The sequence below is a fragment of the Saccopteryx leptura genome, chromosome 8 (assembly GCF_036850995.1).
Source record: "Saccopteryx leptura isolate mSacLep1 chromosome 8, mSacLep1_pri_phased_curated, whole genome shotgun sequence".
Taxonomy (NCBI): Eukaryota; Metazoa; Chordata; class Mammalia; order Chiroptera; family Emballonuridae; genus Saccopteryx; species Saccopteryx leptura.
The window spans coordinates 81,074,322-81,090,966 of record NC_089510.1 but is presented as its reverse complement, the minus strand read 5'-3'; the positions used below and the strand labels follow the sequence as shown (position 1 = coordinate 81,090,966).

Here is a 16,645-nt window from a genome sequence, read left to right as displayed (position 1 = left end):
TGTTTAAAAGCTCAGGAATTATTGTTTCCATAAACATTTCCTGAGAAATTTATCATAAAATGACCTTCAAACAAACAGAAAAGTGACAGTGATGTATGGACGAATGATGGGCACTGAAAACATAGTTATTCAAAGAAATATGACAAAGTAAGGGTTACAAAGTGGAAAGTATATACATATACTACATAGCTGTATGCTTTGACAATGTAGATATAGTAAAGTATACACAAAGTGAGGAGAGTCAAAAATCATATGTCAAAAATTTTAATTGCATTTAGTAATCATATTGTTGGTAGTGGTGCTATTGCTACACTGAGACTGTTAATCTGTCTAATGAGGGGTACAGCAAATGAGGAATACTGTGATATGCTCATTTTGTCATCTTCACTGACTTTGAGGACCAGCAGTTATGTGGAAAAAAGGATGCTCTGATGCAAGATAGAAGTTAAGAAAAAACCTTGTGGTTTGTATATTAATGTGTAAGTATTGAATAAACACTACAAAAATTATGCAAATAATGACCAAACCAGGAGCAGTAAGCATCTTCAAGGTCTAAATTTCAAACTCTACAAGATGAACCTGAAATATTTTGTCAAAGACTTCTAAAGATATATTGAAAAGATGCATTAGCCAACTTGAAAAATATCTCACTATCTGGAAATGAGATAATTTGAGCATCAATAAGGATAATTTCAAGTGATTTAAACAAATAAACTAGAAAACCATGTTATTAATAGTTAAAAAGAAATCTCTTCTGTCAGTTATGGAAGACAACTAGAATTCAACTCATTCTTTTGAAAACTAATAAAATGAAGCATTATATAATTTGTTCTGCCATTCCTCTATGAGCTATATAACTAAAGTAGCAAATATTAGATGAAGAAAATTTACCCTTTATAGAAATTTTTTGCTAATAAAAAAAATCATTGTATTAGAATTTCACCCTTTTCTGACTCCTAATAAATTAATGGATCTAACTATTGAGTATTAATGTCTGGTACCCTCATAAAAATAGAAACAAGTAGTCATTATGTACTTCTTGGGTGGAAATATATAACACCACTACTGAAGAGACTGGCACCAAGAAATGAACCTGTATCTGATGAAAGCTTTAGTTTCAATTATCGGGAAGTATATAGGATAGGACAAAGGAGCAATTTAAAATACACTTTGGGGATGAAATCAGCAAAATTTACACTATAGAAAATGTTATTCTTTCCTGGTATTATTATTCAATTAATAAATGCAAGAAAAGCATATGGCAAGATAATATGCAGAGTAAAAGAAATATATAAATTTTAAAAAGACATAATTAAAATTTTTAAAAAATAAAACAAAAAAAGCACAGCTTAGTGTCTAGCCTCCAAGGCGGTGATTATTTATAGAAAAGGAAAGAAGGTGTGAATGAGATGAGGCATGTGGAAGACTTTGGGGATGGTCTGCAAAGTTGGATTTCTTAATCTGGGTTTTTTGTTTGTTTGTTTGTTTTGGTTTAGTGAGACAGACAGATGAACAGGGACAAACAAACAGGAAGGGAGAGAGATGAGAAGCATCAACTCGTAGTTGCAGCACTTTAGTTGTTCATTCATTGCTTTCTCGTAAGTGCCTTGACCAGAGGGATCCAGATAGGTCAGTGACCCCTTGTTCAAGACAGCGATCTTGGGCTCAAGCCAGTGACCTTGGGCTTCAACATTTGAGTTCAAGTCTGGGATCATAGGGTTATGTCTATGATCCCATGTTCAAATCAGTGACCCCGCACCCATGCTCAATCCAACGATCTTTGGGTTTTAAACCTGGGTCCTCAGTGTCTTAGATCATTGCTCTACCCACTGTGCCACCACCTGGTCAGGTTCTTACAATAATGTTTTAAATCTAACATTTATTTCATGAGGTTTTTCTATACCCCTATTATATTTTACAAAAAAAAAAAAAAGACTGTAATAAAAGAATTAATGCATAAACAGTTTTCAAACTTAAAGAAGATCAGTTTATTAATTTAAAAAGTCTATCCACAACCTAGTATAATGGATGGAAAAAGCACCCATCAAGTCATACCATCATAAACAGTCAAACATCAGAAGAAAAGTTTCTAAAGCTTCCAGAGAGAAAGAAAGCAGATTCTCATGTCAACATTTCTGGAAGCTAGAAGACATTGAATAAATGCCTTCACATTTTTAGGAAAAATTATAATCAACCTAGAATTTTATATCTAAACAAATATTATTCCAGTGTATCAGCCCAAGAAGGCATGGATCCATGAGAGGGATTGAGGAGATAACAGGACAACTGCTCAGGAGGCCAAACACCAGTAGGTCCTGCTCAGCATGTGACACTGGGGACCCATGTAAAGATGTCACTAGAATAAAATTGAAACTAATAGACTATCTGATGTGTTTTATCATATACAAAATGTTACTTATATGATTTTCTAATTCTTTTGCTGAATTTTGGGGAAAGTGTAAAAAATTAAGCAACATACAAAATGATTATTGTAAATACAGAAAAAATACTATAAGAAATGAAATGTAATCCTTGAACGTATATTTGTGCACGTAAAAGAAAGTACACTTAAAAAACAATACTTACAAATAGAAAGGTTGGATCAAAAGACATTTTCTCTTTTTTTGACTATTTCCTAATTGATCTTCAAAGATGTTACAGAAATTTACACTCTCACCAACAGTCTATTAGAGTACCTACACTCTGGCCAAAAATGTAATTAACAATTTTTTAACTTTTTCATTTTAATGAAAATAAATATAATTATTATATTAATTTATATTATTAAATTGAGGTAAAGTATCTTTTCTTATGCATATGTTATTATATTTCTTTTTAAATTAAATGCTTTTTACTTGGGATATTTTTCTAGTTGTTTATTAATCTTTTTATATGGAATTAAAAGAGCTTTTTAGATAAATATAATCAGTATTACTTTTTTGTGCATTATAAGTAATTCTGCTCAATTTTTTCTTTAATTTGATGTTATTTTGTACTGGGAAGAAATATTTGAGTATTATAATTTAAATGTATCACTTTCCTTTATGTTTTCTGGATTTTGTGTCTTTACTTAAAAAAATGTTCACCATCTCAAGAATTTTTAAATTTTTTCATATTTTCTTCTTGTTGACACTTTGTATATTGTTAAATCTTTGATCCAACTGAAATATATGTTAACATAATAGGTAAGGAGAAATTTAGTTTTATTTTTTCCCATATAAGTAAAGGTTTAATACTTTTTAGATTTGAGTAAAATGGGTTGTGTTTTATTGTGAAGTTGAGAATTTTTTATTTTCAGCCACTGAAATCTATAAGACTGTAGAGGAACAAGATGCCAGTTAAACCATTTGTGAATTGTTATTATCTCAGCCTTCTTATATGCCTATGACAGAAAATTGCCTGCTCCCTCAGTATGTGACATCTAATTTGCAAATAGAAAACTCCTATAGAGTTTCAGCCATTAAAGGGTCAGTCCTTTGACTTATGATCCCAGTCTGCACATTGGCACTGTCAGGGGGCTTTGGATTATGAAGTATATTAACATCTTTCTATAAACCATATTTTCTAATTGTCACTCAATATTAACAGAGCTTAAGAATAACTAGTTTGCTGAACTGTAGAATCAGAAGAAAATCAATAGCAAAAAAAGAGCTATGATGGGTAAACATTTGAAGTTAAGTTGGAGTCAAGAGAGAGCAACAACAAAAATATACCTTCACCTGTCCCTGGACCAAATGCTTGACAGATGCTGTCAGAGGATTTCCAGAGATCAAGTAGAGTCTTTTTAAAGAAACAGTGGTTGTCCTGATGTCTTTAAGATACCCTACTTGGTGATCTTGGGTTTGTTCAATAGAATATACAGTCTTCTGCTGCTCGGAAAGACATAATTAGTTGTTTGTCTAACTTCTTCCACTGACCAAGACATTTATTGCACTGTTACATCTCTGATTTTCTGACCATTATTTTTAATATTGATTCTTGGGGCCCACATTTTGCTACATGACTTATTTTTATACTTGTTTACTCTAAACCTTAAAGATACTAAGAACAGTTATTTAAAAAAAGAAGAAATTAAAAGGAAGTAATAAAAGGCTTTACATTAGAGTTGAAGAATATTTAATAAAAACTATTTGTATTCAAATTTTTATGAAATCTTTTAGTGAAGATAAGTAAGTTTATACCATGAAGCTATATATGTTTTAAAAAGTTAAAAAAGAAGGTTAATTGGTACTTTATCAGCAAAACTGTACAGAAACTTTTAGTTGATCGTCAGTATACTTAACGTTTTTATATCTTATGTCTAAATTGGGTTGCCATACTACACATATGTATACAAAGTTTGGGAGACAAAAGAGCTTAACAATGTGTGCTCAGTTTCAAGTAAAATATTTTGGGGAAGTAAGAGAGGAAAGAATGAAAGAATTAGGCTATTCAACAGATGTAAAAAGAAGTGGGTATTTTTTGTTGTTGTTGTTTTTACAGAGACAAAAAGAGAGTCAGAGAAAGGGATAGGTAGGGACAGACAAACAGGAACAGAGAGAGATGAGAAGCATCAATCATTAGTTTTTCGTTGCGACACCTTAGTTGTTCATTGATTGCTTTCTCATATGTGCCTTGACCGTGGGGCTACGCAGACCGAGTAACTAACCCCTTGCTCAAGCCAGCGACCTTGAGTTCAAGCTGGTGAGCTTTTTGCTCAAACCAGATGAGCCCACGCTCAAGCTGGCCACCTCGGGGTCTCGAACCTGGGTCCTCGGCATTTTATCCACTGCGCCACCGCCTGGTCAGGCAAAAAAAAAAGTGTTAATAGATAGAACTATTATTTTTCTCCTCTAAGAACCATAAGATTTTTTGAATCATAAGCGCATGTTTGTTTCAAAAGCTGTAATACCACTGAAATTGATTGAGAGTCCCCAATAATAGAGCTGAAGTTAAAGAAATCATTATTTACAAAGAAAAATCTCAAAAGAGAAGAGGCAGACATCAAATGACAATATCAAAAGGAATTAGTCTTGTCAATTTCTCCTTGAAATTTTCCACAGTTTAAATCCTGTGTTAAGTATTTTCTTTCCCTGTCCTAAATCAGAAGGCTCTTTAAAAAAAAAGGCAAGAAATGTAAAACTACGGATTTATATACATGTGACATGATGGTAACTAGCTATCAGAAAATATGTCCTCCTTTTGTTGTGTATACCAAAAAAACAGTAAAATAAAGAGGTGATTTTGAGATTAATGAGATTGTTTTTTCTTCTAGTACAAATCATTTAACCACTCATCTGTGTGTTAAATAAAAAGATCATTCAAGTTCCATTTACCTAGCTAAGGTGATTTGATTACAAAGGCCACCTTCTACTTTGTTTTATCTACAAGGCCTCTATGTAAAAAGAACATCTCATTGAGTTTCTGGAATTCCTCTCTCACTTTCCCTGCCCTTAATGACCCTCCAATCTTGCTTCTCCAGTTTCCAAGCTTGTTTTGCCTTTTCTCTCTGAATGCACCACTTGATCTTTCTCACCTTGGTTTGACTCCTGAGTACATTTTATCACTGTTCTCTAAAACAATATATTCATAGGTATCTCATGTTAAAACACCTACCAACTGTAGTAAGTGTCTGGTGATATCCTTTCATGTATCTCATATCTCATCCTTTTTTATTAATCCCCATTGCCATTTCATAATTTTGACCTACAACCACTCTGATCTGTATGTTAAAACAGTCTTCTATTTAGTGTCCAAAATCCTGTATGACTCAGTTTCTGTTTACATCAATAGGCTTCCTCATTCTCTTTTCTCATAACCTAAACTTCAACCACAAAGAAGTTCCTCAAATGTGTTGAACTTCTGGTGACTCTCTTGTAGGTCTTTGCACATATTTCGTTATCTTTCCTTTTTTTGCTTAGCAAACTCAAAAAAATCATCCTTCATTTTTTTTTTTTTCCTGAAGTTGGAAACAGGGAGGCAGTCAGACAGACTCCCGCATGCGCCCGACCGGAATCCACCGTGCACGCCCACCAGGGGGCGATGCTCTGCCGCAATCAGAGCCATTCTAGCGCCTGAGGCAGAGGCCACAGAGCTATCATCGGTGCCAGGGCAAACTTTGCTCCAATGGAGCCTTGGCTGTGGGAGGGGAAGAGAGAGACGGAGAGGAAGGAGAAGGGGAGGGATGGAGAAGCAGATAGGCGCTTCTCCTGTATGCCCTGGCCGGAAATTGAACCCGGGACCCCCACACGCCAGGCCGATGCTCTACCACTGAGCTAACCAGTCAGGGCCACATCCTTCATTTAGTTTATGTGCTATATTGCTTTTATTGATTTGCAGATACCATACCATTCTTGCATTTCCAGAATAAATCCCCCTTGATCATGGTATATGATCTTTTTAATGTATTGCTGGTTCTGGTTTGCTAATATTTTGTTGAGATTTTTTTTTTTTTTTCTGAAGCTGGAAACGGGGAGAGACAATCAGACAGACTCCCGCATGCGCCCGACTGGGATCCACCCAGCACGCCCACCAGGGGGCGTCGCTCTGTTGCGACCAGAGCCACTGTAGCGCCTGGGGCAGAGGCCAAGGAGCCATCCCCAGCGCCCGGGCCATCTTTGCTCCAATGGAGCCTGGGCTGTGGGAGGGGAAGAGAGAGACAGAGAGGAAGGAGGGGGGGTGGAGAAGCAAATGGGCGCCTCTCCTGTGTGCCCTGGCCGGAAATCGAACCCAGGACTTCTGCACGCCAGGCCGACGCTCTACCAGTGAGCCAACCAGCCAGGGCCAATATTTTGTTGAGATTTTTAACATTTATATTCATCAGTCGTAATTTTCTTTCTTTGTAGTATTTTTATCTGGTTTTGAAATTAGGATAATGCTGGCCTTGTAAAATGAGTTTAGTAATCTTCCTTTCTCTTGAAATTTTTGAAATAGTTTGAGAACAGGTGTTAGTTCTTCTTTGAATGTTTGGTAAAATTGACCTGTGAGGCCATTCATTCCAAGACTTTTACTTGTTGGATTTTTTCTTTTTAATTTTTTCCTACATCTTCAATTTCATTAGTTGCAATTTGTTTATTAAGATTTTCTGATTCTAATTCAGTTTTGAAAGAATTTCTAGAAATTTATAGATTTTATCCAGAATGTCCAGTTTGTTGGCATATAGTTAGTTGTTCATAATATTTTCTCAAAATTCTTTGTATTTTCTTTTTGGTTTTAGTTATTACTTCTTTTTTATTTCTAATTTTATTTGGGTCTTTGTTTTTTGTTATTGTTGTTGTGCCTGATTAAAGTTTTGTGGATCTTATTTATCATTTCAAAGAACCAGCTTTTAGTTTTATTGCTCTTTTGTATCATTTTTTTACATTATTTTGTTTATTTTTGCTCATATATATTTTTTTCACATGGAACTTTGTTATACTTTTTCTAGTTCTTTTAATTGAAAGGTTAGGTTATTTATTTGAAATTTTTCTTGTTCTTGAGATAGGCTTGTAATACTTTCATTATGTTCCAGAGATTTTGGGTTATTGTCTTCTTACTTTCATTTGTTTTAAGGTATCTTTTGTTTTCTCCCTTGATCTCATTGCTAAGCCATTCATTGTTTAGTAATATGTTATATAGCCTCCATGTCTTTGTGGTTTTCAGTCCTTTTCTTGTGGTTGATTTCTACTTTCTAGCCATTATAGTTAGAGAAGATGCCTCATATGCTTTTAATCTTACATTTATTAGTCTTCTTTAGTTTTTTAACCTGAGATCTGCCCTAGATCAAGTTTTACTTTGCCCTGGCTGGACAGACAGCTCAGTTGGTTAGAGCATCATCTCAATATGCAAAGGTTACAGGTTCAGTCCCCAGTCAGGGCACATACAGGAACAGATTGATGTTTCTATATTCTATGTTTAATATATTATTTTTACGTGCACATAAAAATAATATATTTTCTGCTGCTTTGGGGTGAAATGCTCTAAAGATATCAATTAAATCCATCTAATTTGGTGTGTCATTTAAAACTGTCCTTTTCTTGTTGGTTTTCTGTCTGGAAGATCTATCCATTGATATCAATACAGTGATAAAATACTTTACTAAGACTGTATTACTGTTGATCTCTCCCTTTATATCCATCATGATTTGCTTTTCATAATTAGATGCTCCCATGTTGTGCATAAGTGCATAAATGTTTACAAGGTTTATATCAACTTGTTGGATTACTCCCTTTCTCATTATGTAGTGTCTTTCTATTTATAGCCTTTGTTTTAAAGTCTGATTTGTCAGATATAAGTATTGCTACCCCAGCTTTTTATTCCTTTTCTTATTCATGAAATACCTTTTACTATTTCTTTACTTTTAGTCTGTGTGTATTTTTCATTCTGGGTTTGGTCCCTTGTAGACAGCACTTATATGAGCCTTTCTTTCTGATCCATTCAGCTGCCCTATGTCTTTTGATTCAAGTATTTAAACCATTTACATTTAATTTGATTATCAATTAATAGATATTTATTTTATTTTATTCTTTTAACTATGTTTCTCTGTTTCTTCTCTTTCTCCTTCTTCTTCTTCTTCTTCGTCTCCTCCTCCTCCTCCTCCTCCTCCTCCTCTTTCTTCTAAAGCAAGCCATTTAACATTTCTTGTAATACAAATTTGGTGGTAACAAACTCCTTTACCTTTTTCTTGTCTGGAAAAATTTTTATTTCTTCTTCAAATGTAAGTGATAATATTTCTGGGTAAAGTAGTCTTGTTGTAGATCGTTGCTTTCATTACTTTGAATATTTCAAGCCAAAACCTTCTGATCTGAAATGTTTCTGTTGAGAAATCAGCTGCCCATTTTGAGAGCTCTCTTGTAGGTAACTGCCTTTCTCTTACAGCTTTTAAGATTCTCTCTGTCTTTAATCTTTGCCATTTTAATTATTGTGTGTAATGGTGTGGACCTTTTTAAATAAATCTTGTTTGGGACTCTATGCATCTCCTGAATGTGTGTGTCTTTTGACTTTACCAGGTTAGAAAAGTTTTCATCATTATTTCTTCAAATAAGTTCTTTTTCTTTTTTCAGAGACAGAGAGTCAGATAGAGGGATAGACAGGGACAGACAGACAGGAACAGAGAGAGATGAGAAGCATCAATCATCAGTTTTTTGTTGCGACACCTTAGTTGTTCATTGATTGCTTTCTCATGTGTGCCTTGACCGCGGGCCTTCAGCAGACCGAGTAACCCCTTGCTCGAGCCAGCGACGTTGGGTCCAAACTGGTGAGCTTTGCTCAAACCAGATAAGCCCATGCTCAAGCTGGCGACCTTGGGGGTCTCAAACCTGGGTCCTCGGCATCCCAGTCTGATGCTCTATCCACTGCACCATTTCCTTGTCAGGCTCAAATAAGTTCTTAATACTTTGCTCTCTCTTTCTTCCTTATGATACTTCTATGATATGGATGTTGTTATTCTTTATGTTGTTCTAAAGGTCTCTTAAACCATTTTAATTTCTTTTTTTCTTTTTGTTGCTCTAATTGGGTGTTTTCTTCTACTTTATATTCCGAATCACTTATTCTATCCTCTGTTTCACCCAACCTATTGTTTATTTCTTCCAGTGTATTTTTCATTTCACATATTGTAGTCCTCGTTTTTGAATGACATTTTTTATGGTTTCTGTGTTCTTTTTCACATTGTTATAGTTCTTACTAAGTTCCCTGAGCATGCCTATAACCATTTCTTTAAAATTCTATATCTAATAAACTGCATGGCTCCATTTCATTTAGCTCTTTTTTGGAGATATCTCCTATTCTTTCACATGGGGCATTTTGTGTGTGTGTGTATGTGACAGAGACAGAGAAAGAGACAGAGAAAGGGACAGATAGGAACAGACAGGCAGGAAAGGAGAGAGATGAGAAGCATCAATTCTTCATTGCGGCACCTTAGTTGTTCATTGATTGCTTTCTCATATGTGCCTTGACCAGAGGGCTACAGCAGACCAAGTGACTCCTTGCTCAAGCCAGCGACTTTGGGCTCAAGCTGGTGAGTCTTGCTCAAACCAGATGAACTTATGCTCAGGCTGGCAACCTCAGGGTTTTGAACCTGGGTCCTCTGTGTCCCAGTCTGACACTTTATCCATTGCACCACTGCCTGGTCAGGCTGGGGCATTTTTTTTTTTGTCTTCCCATTTTGGCTACCTCTTTCTATTTGTTTCTATGTATTAGGTAGATCTGCTATTTTTCCCAGTCCTAGTTAGGTAGCTTTATATAGTGCATGTCTTTCAGAACTCAGGGGCACAGTCTCCTTAATCACCCGAGAAGGGTGCTCCAGGAATGTTCTTAGTGTGAGTTGTGTGGGCCATCCTGTGGTCATTGAGTCTCAATTGCTATTGTTCCATTTGAGTGTGGGCTAGACCCTCAGGCTGACTGACTATAAGATCAACCTTGACCACAGTGTATGAGCTGCTGTTCAGGTTCTGACAATACAATGTGGACTTTGACTCAACAGGTTCTGGTTCTGCTGAGACGTCCTTGGAATATACCACTTATGAAATTAATTGGATCTTGTTGTGATATCGTCAGAAGCTGACCACTAGGTGTGTTGGTTCTGAAGCTTCTTGGGAGGGACTCTGGTGCAGGCCAATGTCAGATGCTGCCTGTGACTGGCCCTGGGAAACATGTTTGGAGATCAAAGCAATCTATAGCTATTGCTGCCTCCCCTGGGCCTGGGTCTGCATAGAAAGAGCCAAGCTGCACACTGAGGCCAGCTTTTACCAGCATTGGGTCCAGGGACAAGTCAGCAAATGTTCCAAGTCACCTTGAGCCCTGCCTCCACCTGCTTCTACATATCAGTTGCCTATTAGGCTTGGTCACTGAAGGAGCTTCTGGCAGTACATGAGATGCCTGAGATAGTTTCTCAGTGAGCTGCCAGGTAAGGGCGACCTGTGTTTACCAGATTGATACCGGTTCAAACTCAGTGCCAGTGCTGAGTCTGAAGCCACTCAGCAAATGTCCCAGGATGTACCAAATCCAGCTGCCACCCACTGGGTGCTCACACACCTTTGTGGTGTGGCAGGGTCTCAGATGGTGGTCAGGATGAGGTCAGCAGAGTTTTCAGGGCCGAACAGAACAAGCTTTGTCCATGTAAAGGGAGGGCCCTGCACTACTCAGGCATGAAAGGGGGGAATGGTTCTGTCCCAGACTCTGCCAGGAGCCCAAACTCAGTAGAAAGGGTCCATCAGGAGTTTGGAGTATGAGGACAGTGGATATTGGATATCCTGTGAGGAAGAAGTATTGGCCATGTTTGGGGGAAGGTGCGGAGAGTTGTCTTTGCCTAGAGTCATAAAACTCAGTCTGTCCCACATTCTGCCCAGATTTCTGCATGGCAAAGGTACCAGGAATTGGAAGGGTAGGGCCTCCAAGATCCCAGAGAATAGGATTAGCAAATCATCTGTTGGTGTAGGTGCCAGTCAGGTTCACAGAAAGTAAGGGAAAAGCCCTTGTCCTAAAGCCACTGTACTCACTCACTGATACCCTCAAGTCTGCCTAGACCTCTCCTCCTCCAGCCCAGGTAGCTGATTTCCCAGCAGGGCACTCTACAAGGAGTCCAGAGGATGAGGTTATTGCATTCTTCCAGACGGATACCTTATGGAGGTGAGTGCTGTACCTAAGAAAGATGGCATCTAGAGTATGGAAGGGTGATTCAGCACAGGTATTATGGGGGCTCCAGTTCCTTCCAAGAGCCAAAAACACCAGTCTCTCTTCATTTTTTTTTTTTTTTTTTGTATTTTTCTGAAGCTGGAAACGGGGAGGCAGTCAGACAGACTCCCGCATGCGCCCGACCGGGATCCACCCAGCACGCCCACCAGGGGGTGATGCTCTGCCCATCCGGGGCGTCGCTCTGTCGCGACCAGAGCTACTCTAGCACCTGGAGCAGAGGCCAAGGAGCCATCTCCAGCACCCGGACCATCTTTTGCTCCAATGGAGCCTTGGCTGCGGGAGGGGAAGAGAGAGACAGAGAGGGGGAGGGGATTGGAGAAGCAGATGGGCGCCTCTCCTGTGTGCCCTGGCCGGGAATCGAACCCGGGACTTCCTCACGCCAGGCTGACGCTCTACCACCAAGCCAACCGGCCAGGGCCAGTCTCTCTTTATGTTACTCTAGTCTACTCTGCCTGCCCTCCATCAGAGCCCAAGGTAAATGGCTGGAAATGATATTTTGTCAACTGTACTTTTAAGAAGGTGCCTGTGCCTCTAGCAGACTTCTGTCTCTCTTTGGCAGATAGAAGCTTCACTGATTTTCATAGCCAGATGTTATGTGAGTGCCTGTTCTTGGCTCTGGTGCTCTGGACTGGGTCTGGTGCTTTGGCTTGTGTCCCCACACTTCTCAGGGGGAACCTGTGCAGCTGAGCTGTCCCTCCAGAGCCTCATCCACCGCCCATGGGTGCGGGGCCTGTTCTTCCTACCAGTCTCAGTGTGGCTTCTTTTATAAACCCTTAGTTATAAGACATTTCTTCAGCTACTCTTTAGTTGGCTATTCAAGTTCCTTGCTTTATATTTTAGCTCTAATTTCAGTTTGGTCCTGAGAGGTGAATGTAACATCCACCTAGTCTTCCACTCCCTTAGATCATGGCATTATTAAAGGATAAATTTTAAAAATGTCATAAAACCACTTGTATCATATTTATGATTGCTTTAATCCATTTTAAAATATTTATATAAAATTTGCAATATACTCAATTTCTTACTACTTTAATTGATGTATACCCAACTCCTAATTTAGGGGCTAGTTATCAATAAAAAATAATAAATTAATGGATTTCTTCTATATTAAATATTTCAATTCTTATATAAATCAAATTATTCTTAGGAGCAGAGGTGAGAACATCATATTATTATTAGAAGAAATAACAAAATATTCCTATAATTGAGTTGGATCGGGTACTTATATCACCATTAACTATGGATAGAACCATATTAGTCCAACATTGTACATCAAGAAAAAGCATTGGGGTAAACGACTGCAAACTTTCTCTAGAAGATCTCTCATGTGGAACTTGGAGATTTCAATATTGACTCTAATATCTGTCTGAAAAGGCTTTAAAATCACAGAGCTGAAACTTCACGTAACAAAGTGAAAATGTCTCTCTGGCTATATTTAGGTGCTGTTAAATCACCAGGAATGATTCAGTCATAACAAAAGAAAGGTAACTGAGAGAGAGCCCAGGTAAATCTGGTTAAGAGCTCAAGATGTTTCACCATTCCAATTCCCAATTCAATTCTCTCCATTTGACTTATAAAAGGCTGCTCTGAAGTATTCATATATGAATAATTCACTACTTGCCCACATGAGACACAACGCAGGCCTATCTTCATATGAATTAAAACAGGTTCTGAAGCTGAGTCCACTGTGACTCAAGCTGGCCCGAGACCTCACTTTTGACTCATGATTTGGCTTTCTGCCATCATTTATCCAGATAAAGACTTTATATTGGGGGACATGTTTACTGCTCCAAAGCCTTTTTGTTTTTTCAAAATGTAAATATTAGCAATAATTTAGAGGAATGTCAGTGTTTCAGCAACCCCAAAATGCTCAACATGGTGTAAGGCCTTACAAATTGTAGTCTTTTAGCACATATGTGAACTTGTTAGAGAAACAAAACCTAGATAGCTCTAGGGACCTACTGAATCTGAATCTGCATTCTCACAAGATCCCAAATAATTCAGTCACACATTACAGATTTGAGAAGCTCTGATCTAAAGTACAAAAACTTCAGAAATTGCTTTTAATTTTACTTCCTAAAATCCTCCCAGCAAATATTTCTATGAAATCACAGGAGCTCCAAGCCCTTGGAAGATTCTGATTTCTTTTACTTCTTTTGATCAGTTTCCATGACATCATAAATAGCCAATCATCTACAGAGTTACTCTTTATACTAAAACATAGTGGTTGAATGCATATGAGGTTTTATTCTTTTTATTAAATACATTTCTTGCTTGACTATTCGCATGACACATTTCCTTTTTTCAACTTAATTTGTACAAATTTTAATAAGGGAAGAAGAGAGAGGGCAGTTGGCAAAAAGAATATGTTGGGAATGTGAGCAGAATGCATTACAGTTCAGTATCTATTTCTCCCTCGTTCCACTTCATGGGTAATAATTTCAATTACTGCATGTATAATTTTGACCAATTTATGTTAACCAGATACTCACTCATGAGAAACAGATAAACCTCTGCAGTTTAATAAATTACTGACAATTTTACTATCTGTATTTCTTTAGTCTAATGGCTTGGATATGACCATTTCTTAAGAGTAGACCAAGTGAGCACAAGTCTTTCTTGATGTTTTTTGGTTTTGTTTTTGTTTTCTTAAATAGCCAAAAGCTTGTTCTGTAGAGGATATGGAGCATGTTGGGTTGGCCTGGAATCTTCCTGAATCTCCCTGGCCCTGTCTATCTAGATTATCTGTTTTGCACTTGATCTTAGTCTATCAATAACCAGTGTTGTGGTTAGCCCATCCCTTGTGGTTTTAGGATTGCAACATAGCCTCCAGTAATAATGATCAGGAAATATGAAAAATTTATGAGTTACAAGACTGTAAATTACATAGCAGACCTGAGGCCACACACACAATGAGGTCCAGGATAGAGACAGAGACACTGTGCACACGGGCCTGGGCTTCTACTTTGATTGTGATCAAGGGTAGAAGCCTAAGGTTTGATGAGCCTACTTTTTACTAATGAATTTAAAATATAAAAGTGGGACTTCAAAACAAAGTAAAAAAAACCCAGTAGTCTAACTGGTAAGTTATCTTACTCAACCTAGATTTCTCAAACAAAGTGGGGAAGGTAGCCTGGTTCTTTACCTAGGCCAGTGGTGGTCAACCTGGTCCCTACCACCCACTAGTGGGCGTTCCAGCTTTCATGGGGGCGGTAGTGGAGCAACCAAAGTATAAATAAAAAGATAGATTTAACCATAGTAAGTTGTTTTATAAAGATTTATTCTACCAAACTTAGCAAAAATCCAACATAAAGTACTTGGTAATTATTATGATATGCTTTAACTTGCTGTAACTCTGCTTTATAAATTTTATAAAGTAAAGTTACTTCCCTACTATATAAATCACCATTACTGTGGAACCGGTGGGCAGTTAGAAAATTTTACTACTAATAGAGATACAAAAGTGGGCAGCAGTTATAAAAAGGTTGACTACCCTTGATCTAGGCAATGAATTTATTATAGATATCTGTTTTTGAAGTGAATGCCTCTTAGAAGTGAATGACTTCATAATCAAACTGAAGTTAGGCACTTGCATTATATAAGGAAAAAAGTGGAAAAAAAAGACAAGTGTGAGGCTTATACTACATTATCCACTGGTCCTGTTCTTGTTTCTTGCCTTCCATGTCCACCTCAGTGACCCCTCTATCATCAGGCTACTCATTGTAATCATTCATCTCATCCATGCCCTCCATGTCCTCATCATCTTCTAAGTTTTCACCATCTTCTTGTCTGAATCATCCACTTCCTTCATGTTATCATATTGCTCTGAGGCTGTCTTTCTCCATGATGTCTAGAGCCAGGCCTGCTGCTGCTGCTTCTGTTGATGCAGCTGTCTCTATACAGGGTCATTCCAGTTAAAACACCAGTGTCTCAGTCATGTGGGACAAGAGTGAGGGCAGCAAAGTAGACAGGGCCTCTAGATCACTATTTGACCTTGGCCAAGTCATTTAACTTCTCTAAACATCAGTTTTCTCACTACAGCAGGATAGAGCAGTCTGCAGTGATGTTTAGATTGCGGAGTGTGAATAGTAGCAGGATGATAACAAAGGCAAGTTGTCCTCAGCTTCCTGCAGGAACATTCAGTATAAACCTACAGTTTAGGCACAAATGAACAGGCACGCATACATACAGATTCGGAAAGCCTAGATTTCAGGCTGCGTAGGAATATTCTAACTTACTACTATTTTCATTGTATTATAAAAACTAAATGGCTCAGCACCTACCCTAAAGAGGTTGACAGTCCAGCTTGTGATGAAGCCTCAGAAACTGTATAATGACTATAAAAGTGCTATTTATCTACACTGAATCCAATGACTTAATATGTAGTAAGAGTGGTTTTCTTGCAATAGATACATAGATGAATAAAACAGGCTCTTTCCCTCAAGGAATGTGTACCCTGCTACGGTGAAACTGACAGGTAAAGGGCTTGTTACAAAACAGGACAGAATGAAATGAGTGTCAAAATAGTACAAGTAGCGTGTCAGGGAACACAGAGAACAGAACGCTGAATGCTGACTGAGTGTGTCAAGAGAGCACATTCTCTTTCGGAGTCTCAGACAGAGGCTGTGAGGACACATTCCAGACTGAGACTCACTGCGGGCGAGGGCACGGAAGCGTGAAGGAGCACATGGGGAAAAGTGTTGAGCTGAGGTGGTTACAACAGGGAGGGAAATGACCCTGGGGAAGAGAAAAAATCAAAAGACCTACCATTTTAACTGTAACTACTTGGAATTATATGAGCTTTTTCAACATGTCTGTTACCTTGATTTTTTTTTCAATTTAAAGGATGTCATATGTGAAGGGGAAAATAAATGTGTTAGATAGTGTAATGAATAATTTTACATTTTATTAATTGAATAAAATGTCCCACCATGTAATGTGTTAATTTCAGGCACTAACAGTAAAACAACTTAGGAATAAGAAGAGTGTTCACAAA

At 37.7% G+C, this 16,645-nt stretch overlaps 1 pseudogene; it reads right to left on the bottom strand.

Annotated features, from left to right (window-relative positions):
• Positions 1-15,290: 15,290 nt before the first annotated feature.
• Positions 15,291-15,656, bottom strand: LOC136379555 (anaphase-promoting complex subunit 15-like; annotated as a pseudogene).
• Positions 15,657-16,645: the final 989 nt, after the last annotated feature.